Source organism: Pinus tabuliformis, chromosome 5_2, assembly GCF_031772625.1.
Source record: "Pinus tabuliformis cultivar Carrire ecotype Pingquan chromosome 5_2, CPIR1, whole genome shotgun sequence".
Taxonomy (NCBI): Eukaryota; Viridiplantae; Streptophyta; class Pinopsida; order Pinales; family Pinaceae; genus Pinus; species Pinus tabuliformis.
In genome coordinates, this window is record NC_142306.1 from 907,456,804 (window position 1) to 907,470,723 (window position 13,920).

The 13,920-nt window shown below is 39.2% G+C and overlaps 1 pseudogene; it reads right to left on the reverse strand.

Annotated features, from left to right (window-relative positions):
* Nucleotides 1-13,920, reverse strand: part of LOC149162249 (alanine--glyoxylate aminotransferase 2 homolog 1, mitochondrial pseudogene) — a 67,072-nt pseudogene that overhangs the window by 52,494 nt on the left and 658 nt on the right.

Genomic DNA, 13,920 nt, shown 5'->3' on the forward strand with positions numbered 1-13,920 from the left:
ATTTAAAAACTTGTGAAAAATGAAGTACCTCTGTCATCCCACTGTTCTCCCTATGGAAGAACCATGTCGGGATCATTCCGAAAATCCATTCCGGCATAAGGAAAATCCTGAATAGCAAAGACCTGGCCCTCTAGCCAGTGAAAGTAACCATCAGGAAATCGAACAACTGTCGCGCCCTCATCAGGATGCCGGGCCATTACCGCAACCCATCTCGTCAACTTAGGCTCCCGAGGAGCCCCAACTAGAATAGTAAGATGCTAGGGGATCAGCATTAAAACTCTCTCTAGGGCAAAGCTCACAACTAAAGGCCCATATCCAAAGGTCTTCAGTTGTCCGTTCTTTACCCTGGTTAGTTGGCCCTTCATATTGGCCAACAGAGCATCACACCAGTTGAAAATGGTGCCTCGGTAGCAATCTATCGCCATCCGCATTTGGGACCCGGTGGCAATGTGCAAGGCAGCTGCGCCGCAGAGTCTGGTAACAGTAAAGGCTATCACCATAAGTTCGGGCAGGGATATGTATTTGATTTCTATCCCTTTCTCCTGGTTTTGATTGTTGCACCACTCTAGCCGGAGGCTAGCAAGGGATTGGCCACCCGGCCTAGTCCCAGACAGAGTCAGTTGCTCGCCCCTATTAGGCAAGCCAGAGAGAAAATATATGTCGGAGGGATCTATCTCGAGCTGGTTCTCTCTGATGTAGAAGCATTGGTCCTGAATGTTCCACCTTTCAACCAGCCACTCAAGGAATGACACCTGGCCCCTCATGCCAGGTATGGCCCAGTATTTGTACAGACCGCATGCTTTTAACGCATCAATAGAAGGTTGATGACCAATTGCGGCCAAATCAACGTCTTCGTGTTGTCTTTCTCTCCAATCTAACATGGTGAGTGCCCTACACACCAAAAAACAATGATTAGAATTCATGGAACAAAATTCGAATGGTTAAATTTGGGGTTTGGGGTTTGAAAATCCGCCTTTCGCGGGGTACGCACCCCGCGTTCAGAATACAGAGTGGCGGTACGCAGCTGTTCTGAAGGTGGGCTGCGTACTCCAACCATTTTCCTATATAGGAAAAAGTCGGGGTACGCGGGTCACCCATGGGGCACCTGCGTACCTCGAAAAGCGGACCCTAAAACCTAAAACCCCCTAAAAAATCAAAATAGAACTTGAAATGAAATTCTAAACGGATGAAATTGAAGAGGAGGATGTTGTGGAATACCTGAAAGAGACGGCGCTCGATTCTGACGGTCGGATTCTCCGCAGTTTCCACTGGAAGTTTCTTGCCAAAAGCCCTTTTCTCAACCTCAACAGTAAAATGGTAAAAATGACATGGTAAAAAGTCTTTTTATAGGTTTTTTGGATGAATGAATGTCAAGTTTGTTTATTTTTCACCATGGAAAGATGTTTTTCAATGTATTTTTGCCTATCTTAAACAGGTATGAGTAATGTGTTGTTTTTGTGCAGGACAAAAGGATTTAGAGGGAAAATTGTCATTTTTCACGAACCAAAACATCAGAGTCATCGTTTAAGCCCTTTTCTGACTCCTAAAAATATGAAAAGATTGCCGAGCGTTTCTTTTACACTCGTTAAAACGGAATTAGAAGACGGTCCCCTTATAGCCATTTTCTGACCGTAAAAATAGGAAAAGATTGCCGGGTTTTTGTCGTTCCAAACTCGATACTGGAAATAAAACGACGTGTCCTTGATCGCTTTTTACTTTTCAGGTCAGTGGCACTAATCATGAAAGTACTCCTTGGTCGCAAGATCAAGCGGTTCTCCCAGGTATTATTTTATACTTTTTCGGGCTTGGGGGACACAAATTTACGAAAAAGTTCAACCTGGAGTCTTCTTAAGTTTTTCAGACTCTCTAAAATTGAAAAGCACCGAGTTTCTCCTATACTGGGCTCGTTAAAATTTCACAGTAAAGGGCCTGTTCAATTACAAAGAGGAACGAACCACTCCTTCCTAGGGTTCGAATCAAAACTAGGTTGGACTCATCCGAAGGATGAGCTTATAATCAAGCATATGTTATCCTCCTCGAGCTTGTAAAAAATAAAGAGGTACTTTCCAGAAATGGTGGGGGAAAAGAGAGAAGAATGAGCCTATTTGTTATCCTTTGTCTCAGAAGAAACCTTATTACCACTCTTGAACACGACACTTTTCATTCACCTGGGTTGGGAAATCCTTTGCCTCACAGTTGATCAAACCACATTGAAAGTCTTCAGCCGGGTTCCGGGGATTAACTTTGAGTCATTCGTTACCGAGCCATCTGTTGTATCGTTATGTGTTCAAGAGGTCTGCAAACAAAACTTTCATCTACAAAATACTTGTCATCCATTTTGACCATCCCTGAGTCAGTCCTTACAGCAACATTTTCTCCAACTTGAACTATGATTTTGTATTGTGGGCTTGCCTGCAACGGGCCACTTTCTATCGACATCAGCACATTATCTAGAGAGATGACTTAGAAATCATCAGTACCTTGAAGTCTGCATGCATCAATGGCAGGTTTCTCGCCTTTGACGTTAGTTTACATCATTGACTTTCGATCGAAGGATTCTGTGAAATGTTCGACATCAACTCATTCATTCACATCTCATGGATTGTACTGGGTACTTTGAGAACCATTGACATTACTGGTGGTCTCTCTCACACTTGTTAACAGTTTACATCATCGACTGGTAATCAAGTGGTTTCTACCATGTTCGACATCAACTCATTTATTCGCATGGCTAGCATCGTACCAATTCGGGAAGTAGAAATGAAGACCGTGGATCTAGTTCCCACCATCCAGGCTGCGAGGAGTTTTGTATTCATTATATAGTAGACCAATTATAAACAGATGGCTGCGTCCATACTGTGTCTACGCAAGTCTATGATTATGATGTACTGCAAGATCATTCCTGTATCAAAGTAGTTAGTCTATTAGTTAAAGTTTTGATCTGAGTATGGGAATGCCTACCTCAGCGATGATATAATCTTATACATGTATTTTGTGTTGAAAATTGCAGGTTCTGACCAGGCTCTCCACGAGATAATCCTTGAAATGATAAAGCGCTTCACCCTTCCTAGATAATACAAAACCCTAATCTACTGCAGGCTTCGCACTTTAGGGGGCAATCTATTACACTAAAAAATGTCACCATGGCTATTTACAGTTAGTATGGCTCTATCAACAGTCATGCTATCCTCCTGGGCAAGTCTTATGCCTCTGCTCTCCATGTCAAACTCCAAAAAGAGAGAAAGTCTTTGTAAATGTGTTTATCTCTGGGTATGCAGATTCTCTCGGCCTTACCTGCGTGTACGCACCTAATGTTCACAAAAACTGCGTACTTGTACACTCTGTATGTAAAGAGGCAGGTGCGTACCCCTGTAAAGGTCAAAAGGCGCGAGTTTCATCTTTAAAAAGTTACTTGTGGTCATTTCTAGAGCATTCTAGAAGGTTGTTCGACGTGTATTGAGCGCCTCCAGATGGTTCATGTACCCCTATGAAAGAGGAACTTATCCCATCAAGAGAGGAGCTATCCCATCCAAAGAGGGGATTATCCCATTGATGGTGGACCTGATTAACTTCCTCTTGAGCACTATAAATACAGGCATTGGGCCAGAAGGAGGGGAGGTTGAAAGCTAAACATTTCTAAGGGTAGATGTTGTTGGAATTAGGACTCCCATTTAGAAGCTTGTAAGGAGAGATTCCCATCCTTTCTTGTTTCATTTGGAAGTGGGTGAGCTTTGTCAAAGTAAAGGAGAACTCTTGATGGACCCTGGGAGGGACTTGCACAACACCAAGGCTCAGGTTGTAATTGTTCCTTTTGTTTCCTATTAATGCAAATGAGTCCATTCTTCTCAATAACTTGTTATTTATGAGTTGTTTCATGTACTCCTTGGTCTACATGTTAAATATGTTTTATTTTATGAGATTATCAAGTGTTATTTAATCGTTTGATTGTTAGTGAATGCAGGTTTCGAAGTGAAGGAGGATCTCATCCAGATCGGCGAGGCTAGACTACTACAACAGCGTTGGACTACAGGTAGGATCTAAACACTTGATTTCTTGTATGGTAAATGCATGTTTAGAGAAGGATTGCTCTTGTTTGTCTTGTTTGTCACTAGAGAGTCTTAGGCTCCTAGGGAGGTTGGTTGTGTCCGCACTATCGACTCTTTCCGCCTGACATCCCCCGAGAAGACATCACCACCATCATATTTCTCATACTCGCAGAACCACTCTCTATGGGGTGTGAAGTGAAAGGATGCACCTGAGTCAATCAACCATGCCTCATGATCTACATGTGTACTTGAAGAAGCCAAGTACACATCCCCACCTTCATCTGAGGTGGTTTTCGCCTCTGCAGAAGAAGCCTCATCAGATCCCTTTCCTTTGTCAGGAGCTTTAGATTTACAGTCCCTTTTGAAGTGGCCTTCCTTTCTGCATTTCCAGCACACCACCTTTATAGGTTTTCCTGGATATTTATATCTCCCTCTAGATTTAGATCTCCCACTCGATGACTTATTTTTGTTTCTGTTCTGGGACTATCCTCGTACAGACAAGGCATCACCATTTTGGCTCTCCATATTTTTTTGTCTCATCTACTCTGTCAACAAGGTTGAGACTATTTCATCAAACTACAAGGTAGTCGCATTGCTACCTATTGCAATAACCAGACTATCCCACAAATCTGGTGGAGAACACAACAAACCGATGCACTTATCTTCATCTAAAATTTTAATATCAATAGAAGCTAACTGACTTGCCACAGTATTAAAAGCATTCAGATGCTTTGTCACCGAGTCTCCATCTTTCGTCCTCAGGTTATACAGCTTTTTTCGCAGGAACAGTTTATTCACCAGAGACTTAGATTAGTATAGAGTCCCTAACTTTTCCCACAAAGCCTTCATCATAGCTTCCCCTGATACATTCAGCAATACTGAATCTGAGACACACAATCATATTGTGCTCTTTGCCTTCCGATCCAACTTCTTCTATTCTTCATCAGACACTCCCGTTGGTTTAGTACCTGGACCTACCGTGATCCACTGATCTTTATCCACCAACAGATCCTCCATCTTGAGTTTCCACAACTCAAAACTCTGACCATTAAATTTCTCGATCTCTATCTTTTCACTACTCGCCATCTTCTTTCACCACTAGAATCGATCTCACAGATCTCCCATTGAATAGGGTCTACCACAGGCTCGAGCAAAACCCCTCAGCAACAAAGGCATCCCCTTGAAGCCAAATCTACTCTGATACCAAATGTAGGTTTTAACCCCATATAGAAATTACTTGCATACGAATTCTAAAACACAAAAAATCAATAATGCGAGAGCATAACACATAAAACACATATACATAGATATTTCCCCCTGGATCCCAAAACGGGACTACCAGATTGATTTTTCATTATGTTCCTTTCAATGTTATAATACATATTTATACATGCTAAAGCATCCAATACCATGGACCGAAAAACCATCGCATCCAATATCATGCACCGAAAACTATCACGTAAAGAAAAACATGTGCAAAAATCATGCACAAAACCATGGGTGGGTCTGCCCAACCTAAAATAGGGTCCAAAACCAAAATCTTCTATGGTGCTGCCCTGGACCCCATAAAGTGGGGTTACGGGTATGCATCAAACCCCATGTGACCCCCCCGGTACACAATCGACACAATGAATGGGGGTTCTGCCGCCCACTAATCCCCCCGGTTAACTATGTGGGCTAGTCGTGGAAAGAGTATAACACAACCCAATAGTTTTCTCTGATGCCTACCTCTATTTGTTGAGGTGTCACTTCCAGTGTTTTCCTCCTCCTCATAGTCTTGGTCCTCTCTATCCATGTTTGCAAGGCTTGAGGTTGTATGAATGGAATCAGTGAAAGTGTTTTAGGAGTGAGGGGATGGGAGATGACCTAATGGGATAGAAAATGAATGAGGGAGTAGGAATCATAAAAATGAGAGGGAGGGCTTGTTTTGTTTGAGAAATTTCCCTTGGGGAAGAGGGATAAAGGGATGGGGATGTTATGGAATAGGGATAAAGGGATAAAGGGATAGGGAAAGAGTTTAGAGTTGTAGTGATAGGTGATAGGAGGAACAATGGGGGTTTAGGGTTTTAGGCATCACTAGGGACAAATTTAGGGTTTCATATTTACCATGGGGGATGATGTTTAAAAGTTTGAAATGTAAACCAACACTGTAGTGAGGGAGGTTAACCTACTTGCAATGAAGGTAAGAGAGAGCAATTTTGAAGTTTCTTGAAGTTTTGAGGGCTTTCTAGCCCTTTTGCTCAACCCGTAGTGCCGGTGCATAGACGCATAGTGCCACTTCCAGAAGTGCAGCACAATGTAAATTTACACTGGGAAATTTTCTAGATGTGCAACATTGGGCCTCAACATGTAGTGCCAAGTTCTCAATGCGTAGTTCCAACCCTACCTACCTAAAACGCGCAGCGCCACCCTCCAAAAGCGCAACGCCAACTCTCCTTCACCCAAAACTTGTTCAACCTTTCCTCTTCTTCTCACTTTTTGACTCCTTGCTTACCAAATGAGAATGATGAACTTGAAAATGAAATGTGATGCCTTATATAGGAGTAAGTTTTGATTTTTCCCTTGAAAAACCCACTTTCTAATGTTTCTTGCCCTTTCTCAAAACTTTGTTTTTAATGCCTTTCCTTCATTGTTTCTTTTCAGGTGGATAATGCTCAAATGGAACTGATTTTTGCAGTGTCTCTTTGTCTTGCAGCAAGGAGAGATGCTCTGGTGTAGCTGGGATTAGTTATTACATAAAGTGACTTAAAATTACATAAGAAATACAAATTAACTCAAAATACTCTGTTTTCACCTCAAAAACATGTTTTTGAGGTGAAAATTACATTAGGTTACAAGACAATATTCAATGGCTATGACCTACAAGCCATCATGCTTGAATTATTTATCATCCTCATACCCTTTCTGACCTTTATTTATGATTTAAATCAGGCTCTTGACCTTGGAAATGAAACCCTAAGACCTAATGAAGGCATGATTGCAAATTGACCATGAAACCATAACTAAAGACAACCTGAAGAAGGATCAGCAAGTATACTCTATGAGGGAGAAATTAGATGTTTCTGAAGAGAAGATAATCATCAGTATATCAATTTGACATGACCTAATGAAATGATGTAAAAAATTTCAGTATGGGACCCCTAAAATGAAAATGCAAAGAGAAAATTTTGATCCCTGATGGAAGTATGCAGATACTGACACTAACATTACGCTTCTTGTTGAGGTTCAACAGGTTTCTTATCTTGATTCTTCATTGTTCTCTCTTCCTTGGTTGGTTTCTTCTGTGGAGATCTACATTGTTTTTGTGATGATGTTGCTACAACTAATGATACTATGGGCATACTTGCAGTTTCTATGGTTTCTTCCATGATTCTAGGTAAGCCCTTCTCAAAAAAATTACGAACAATTTCTTCCAAAGAATTCTCAGATGACATATGACAACGAGCATTTCTGCAGCTTCTTCGCACTACCAAAAATCACACTTCTCAATTCAAGAAAGTTCCAAATCGGGGTGGGACACAACTTTTTATTGAAATTTTGAGTTTCTAACCTCATCATTTGCTTAGATTTTATCCAGATTTTGTTCAGATTGTGTTCATTAAATGCATATATATCCTTAGATCTTGCCAATCTGTCCACATAAATGCAACTTTCTATGTGTTTTAATGTTAACTTTTCCTTTTTAATGGTCATATTTTTCCAGCGAACTTTGACACATCCCATATTATAGTGAACAAATCTTCTTATGTCGCAGCTCCTATGTACTTCGACATAATCGAGACTGTAGCGAAGTAACTCCCTATGTTGTAACTCTCTGCAATGTAGTTTATAGTCCAGTTCCCACTTTCAACTACAAGAGGCACTAAGACTTTTATCCTTTCTTATTTAGAGTGAGGTTGTAGGGATATGTATGTCCCTATATAGCTTCAAACTACTTCCATTTACTCTTCCTTGGATCAATTATCCATTTAACTTTGCTAATTGAACTATGCCTCCATCAATAATATGCTTGATAATGTAGTGGCCCAACTAATGCATCTTGAATTTTGCTGGAAATTTCCTAAACTTACTGTCATAGAGGAGAACAAGATCTCCTACTTGGAACTTCTTCTACTTAATATGTCTATCATGCCAAGCCTTTTCTCTTTCTTTTGTACCTGTTGATGAAATATTGCTATAAATCTATCTTCTTCCGAAGCAATCAACTGTGATATTCTTTCCTCCATTATATTAGGGTCTTTCGTATCTATAAAAGCTACAATCCTCAGGCTAGGCACAATGTATTCCATGGGCATCACAACTTCTTTCCCATGAACTAACTTGAAGGGTGTATGCCCTGTGAAATTTTTACATGTGGTCCTATAAGCCCATAAAACTGTTGGGATTCTAAGGTCCTAGTCATCTCTGTTCACATTGCATAACTTGTTTAACTCATTCTCCAAAATCATATTAAATGCTTCTACTGTTCCATTTTCCTAAGGGTGATAAGGGGTACTCTTTGGATGATAAACCTTGAATTCCTCAGTCAATGCTTCAATAGTTTTAGTCAGGAAGTGGGAACCTTAGTCACTCATCAAAATATTTGGATATCCAAATCTAGAAAATATATACTCAAAACTATACTTCACAACAATCTCTACGTTGCAGTCCCTTACTAGGTGTGCATCAATCCATCATGTCAGGTAATCAATTGCTGTAATTATGTACCTCACACAAGTCCTCTTTCTAGGTGGGTTGATGGGTCCAACAAAATCAATAGCCCACTTATCAAATGCTTGCAATGTAACTTGTGGTACCAATGGCATCTCATCTCTTCTTCAAGGTTTTCCTGTTATTTGACACATATCACATGCTCTGCAGTAGTCCTTCACATCTTTATGTAGTGTAGTCCATCACAATTCTGCTGTCAAAATCTTCTGCGCTGTAGCATTTCCTGCATAGTGTCCACCAGCTACGCCACCATGAGCTTCTGCTAGTGTTATCACTTAAAAAAAAAAATTCTAAATTCTAAACATCAGTTTGATTCCAAAGGATTGATGTTAGTCTTGGTCTAGTCTTTCCAAGGTTTGTTTTAGAGTCTAAATCTAGAAGAGAGTCTTGTTGGTACTGTCAAATAGGGTCAACACTCTATTTTTGCCTATCATTGGTCCCACATCACACATAAGTTTCCATGTGTCAAACTTGTGTCAAGGTTTTCGTAGCGAAAAACCTAGTCTAGGAGTTTTCGTAGTGCAAAACCCAGTCTAGGAGTTTTCGTAGCGCAAAACCCAGAATTTGCACTCGTTGTGCTACGAAATCGGGGATTCATGCAGATCCATGTCAAATCTCACCTAGCTGTCCAATCTATCAGAATCCGTTAATCTTACATCATCAACTGTCAGTCCATACACCATGCCTATCACATGCAACCACTTATTCTCATCATTAGGTTCATTAGGTGTCTTGGTACGCTCGAGTTTCAAATTTCAAAAAAGGGTCCAAGTGTTTTCAGTTATGATTATGTTTGGGTTCATGCATGAGAAGAAAATTGACAGGCATTTAATCAGAATTCTTTGAAGTTCAAGTGAGGCAGCTTCCCTTTCCATTTCAAGCGAGGTAGTGATCGAGATTAAGACGGTGCAAGCTCTTTCAATTTTTTATTTTGCAGGAATTCCATGGAGATGTCTACAGAAAAGAAGGATCATAGGTCAAGAAGGTGTCTGAGGAATGAGCCTAAAGGCTTAGATGTTCTCCTGAAGAATAGTGAAGTTGAACAAGCTTTCAAATAGGTTGGCTATTGGAGATTTTGTGAAAAACTTCAAGGAGGCCACATGCAAGTCACCAAAGAATTTTCTTTCAATTTCACAGGTTTGAATTCGAAGGTTGGAGTGCTTGAATTACCAATCTCTCCAGAGGTTATATCTGCAGTCACTAAAATTCCAAGGGGACAAAAGAGGTGGTTTAAAAACTTAAAGTTTGATATGACTCCTTGCAAGGAATTCTTAAAGCTAGAGTTTGTTGATTCAGACTTAAACAAGTTAGTTCCCAGTAGTTTTGTTAAGGATTCATATGCTAATTTTCTTACCTACATACAGAGATACTTTACCTGTGAGGGCAGGTATCATAAGGTGTATTCCTATCACTTCAAACTTCTGCTTCATTTCACTGGAAAGATATCTCTGGATTTTCCTTTCTATCTGTTCCATAGCCTAGGAAAAATGTGTGACAAGGTTCAGTTGAAGAAGGATTCTTGTGAGACCTCGTTGTTTCATCATGGCTTAGTAAAATTGTTCGTTTTGCATGAGCTTTAGAAAATATATATGGAGTGATCCATTTTCTTGTTTATGTTTGGCTTCAAGAATGAAACTGGTCTCAGCCCTCAGGCTACGAGGATTTCTTCACCAGAAGTTAGTCATTGTGAAGAAACAAGATCAAGAAGATTCATGAAATTAAAAGCCAGGAAGTAGGTGAAGGAGCCCATGAGACCACTAGTAATTCAAGACACACCTCAACAGTCACGAAAAAAGAAGGTCTAGATCAAAGAAGGTGTACAAGAGCAATCCATAGGTGAAGCGGTCCAAAGAAGAGTAACTAGGAGCCAGCTAGCTAAAGAAAAAGGTAAGACAATGATTAATGAGGGGAGCCCAGCTTCAAAAGGAAGTTTGAAGGATTTGCTTCAAGCTATTGACATTGAAGAATCTCCACTGGTTCGAGCAGACTTAATGGAAGCAAGTAAAGGCAAAACCTCTAAAAAGCTCAAATTTGATTATCGGACTTCTGAATTTGTCTTTAAACCAAGAAGACTTATGACAAGGAATTCAAAATAGATATAGGAGGCACAACCAGAAGCAAGTGAGATAGGGGAGGTAACAAAATTACATGAAGGACCTGTGGTTTCATCAGAAATATCATCACAACTGCACAAAAATGACAGAGGTAAAGCAGTTATCCCTCAACAAGAGGAATGTAGTTTTGAAGAGTTGAAAAAGAAACTGAAGCTGGCAAATCCTGAAATTGTCAAACTGAGAAAAGGCTCAAGGAAACATGCAATCAAGGAAGCTTATTTTAACAAAATGGAGGCTTTGTGGGAAGATAAAACAATTTCAATAACCGAAGTGGTTAGCTGTCATGCTCAATACTTCACCTGGACAGTCCCTGCAATAAAATAAGCAAGATACATCAGAAAGGTCAATGCAAAATTGAGAGCTGGAATCTGAATTATGAAGAGGCAAATCGAAGATCTGAAGATATAGTTGAACTAGCCTAAAGGACATCCTCAGCTAAGAAAAACTACATAGCAAGTAAGGCTAAATCTTGAATCTTGATGTGGACCACCTTTTGAAGTTTACTTTGAAGAATGGTATCAGTTTATTCAGTTTTGAACAACTTCATGGCATATGGAAGAGCCATTTCAAAGGAAAGAAAACTCAAGGAAGTTAAATTTTGGCATAAAACCGTGTTTTTGAAATCACACAGCAGTTTCATAGCGCACTACAAAACTGTAGTAGGTGATGCCTAATGCACAACAATTTTGTAGCACACTAAGAAACTATTGTAGCTACATATAATGATTTTGTGGGCCAATTTTGAGAAGAAAAAGGAAATATTTTTGAAGATGAGCATCTGAAAAGGATTACTTATAGGGTATAAACATCAAGCAAGGGAAAAACAAATACAGGAAATACATTCATGAACTCCAATCTTTATGTCATGAAAATGGTCATTATTTCGTAGCTAGAACTGTTCATGATGTTTCAGGCAACATTAAAGGAGTTTTTGTCTTACCACATGTATGGGTGCAAGGTCTACAGCATATGGAGAAAAAGCTAATCCAATGCATTTCATGTAATTAAGAGGAACAAAAGGGATGATAAACTTCGAAGATCCTTTTGGAGACCAAAAGCAGAAAAACAAGAACAACTTCCTAATATCCAGGAACAGTCAAAGGATAAGGCATCAAGGGTCAGGAAAGAGTTTAAAGCCTCCACCAAAGCCAAACTGAAGAAGGTCACTTGTGAGAGAACGAGTTTGTATTGTAATCAATGCTAAATACCAACATAACGAGGAGTTACACTCCTAATTATTTTAGGTCTCTAGAACTGCCAGTTAACAGTCAGTTATATTAAATAGTTGGTTTTAAGTGTTAATAGGTGTCAAATTAGGAAGAATTTGAATTCCCCTCATGCTGGAGGAAGGAATCTAAGTCATGTAATGAACTCTATATATGGGAGAAAATATAATGTATTCAAGTTTGGAAATTTTTAGAGAAACTCTCATATTGTGCTTTTGTGTAAGACTCTGTTTTAAGTAATACGGTATTTGGCTTTGCTTCTCAGGAATTAGAAGGAATTCAATGTTCAAGTTGTCTTGTGGTTGTCCTCTTTTCATTATTTGCAGTGGTATGAATGTATGATTACTTAGAAATCATTGACTATGCTCTAACCTCCTTCATACATTTGTAAACTGTGTTTTCCTTTATGCTTCTAATGTGCTCTCCATGTGTTGAATTCTAGATGCCCTGACTTCCATGTAAAGCTAACATTATTGTCATACTGAAACATTTTTGACTCCATAAGCCCAATGAATATTTTCTAATTTTGCTTCAACCATTTACACTTCTTCATTTGTTTCATAGAGTTAGCCATCTAATTCATTATCAAAATCTTTAATCTAGTGAGAGAGCCCTCTCAAGTTGAGGAGGCTAAGCTTCAGCCAAAAGTTGGTTTGAAATAGTTACTCAGAGTCTTCCTAATTAGCATCCTATCAGGGGTTGATTTTGTGATAACAGCTAGAATCATCTATATTTCATGTCCAGGAACATAACTATGCAATATTTCATATGGTCCCATCTTATATTATAATTGTCTTGCTATTAATGAAAATTCAGCTGCCTTAACCACTAATTCTTTCTTTTTCTACGTAGTATACTCTAAAGGATCCATCCCTGTGGTAAAAAATTGAATGATATATACAAAATGGTCGTCTACAACTTCAATTGCAAATAACTGCATAGCAAGGATACTATCCTGTATGATGGTTGGTTCTTCCCCTATTTCTAATCTTGATATATGATCAGGTCCTACATTCAGTCTTCCTATTTTAACAATGATTTCAAATTCATACTCCTGGAATAACAATAGCAATCTGCAAATATTTCCTCCTATGAGAAGCTTATTAACCAAATACTTCAATGTAGGAAGATCTGTAAACATTTTAAATTGTGATCCCAGAAAATAGTTCCTAAACTTCTGTAAAGCATACACCATATCCAATCCTTCCCTTTTTGTAGTGATGTAATTTGTTTCTTCTTTAGATAACTTTATACTTGCAAAAGCTATACGATGATCAATTTCTCCTACACTAGGTTGTGCCAATACTAATCCTAAATCTACACTAGAGGCATCCACATGGGCATGGAATTCCTTATTCCAATCAGGGAACACTAATATAGGCGTAACTACAATTTTTTATTTTAATATGTTGTGGCTCTTCTGACATTCTTCATTCCACTATAAAGTTACATCCTTTAAAAATTTCTCCATAGGTGCGGTGATCTGCGCATACCCCTTGATGAATTTCCTGAAATACCCAGTATGTCCCAATGTAGTGCGAAGTTGTCTTACTGTCTTAAGTGGAGGAAAATTCACAATGATGGCAATATTAGTAGGGTCCACCATTAGTCCTCTCTTACAAACAATGTGTCTCAACAATATGTCGAAAGGTACACAAAATATGAACTTATTTAGGTTCAGATAAATCTAATATTGTCTACATGTGTCGATCATAAGTCTTAAACTTCCAATATGTTTTCTTAGCAACCCAAATACTATCCAATCATCAAAATATACCTCTAAAAATTAGTGGATATATTCCTTAGAAGACGCAACCACCAATT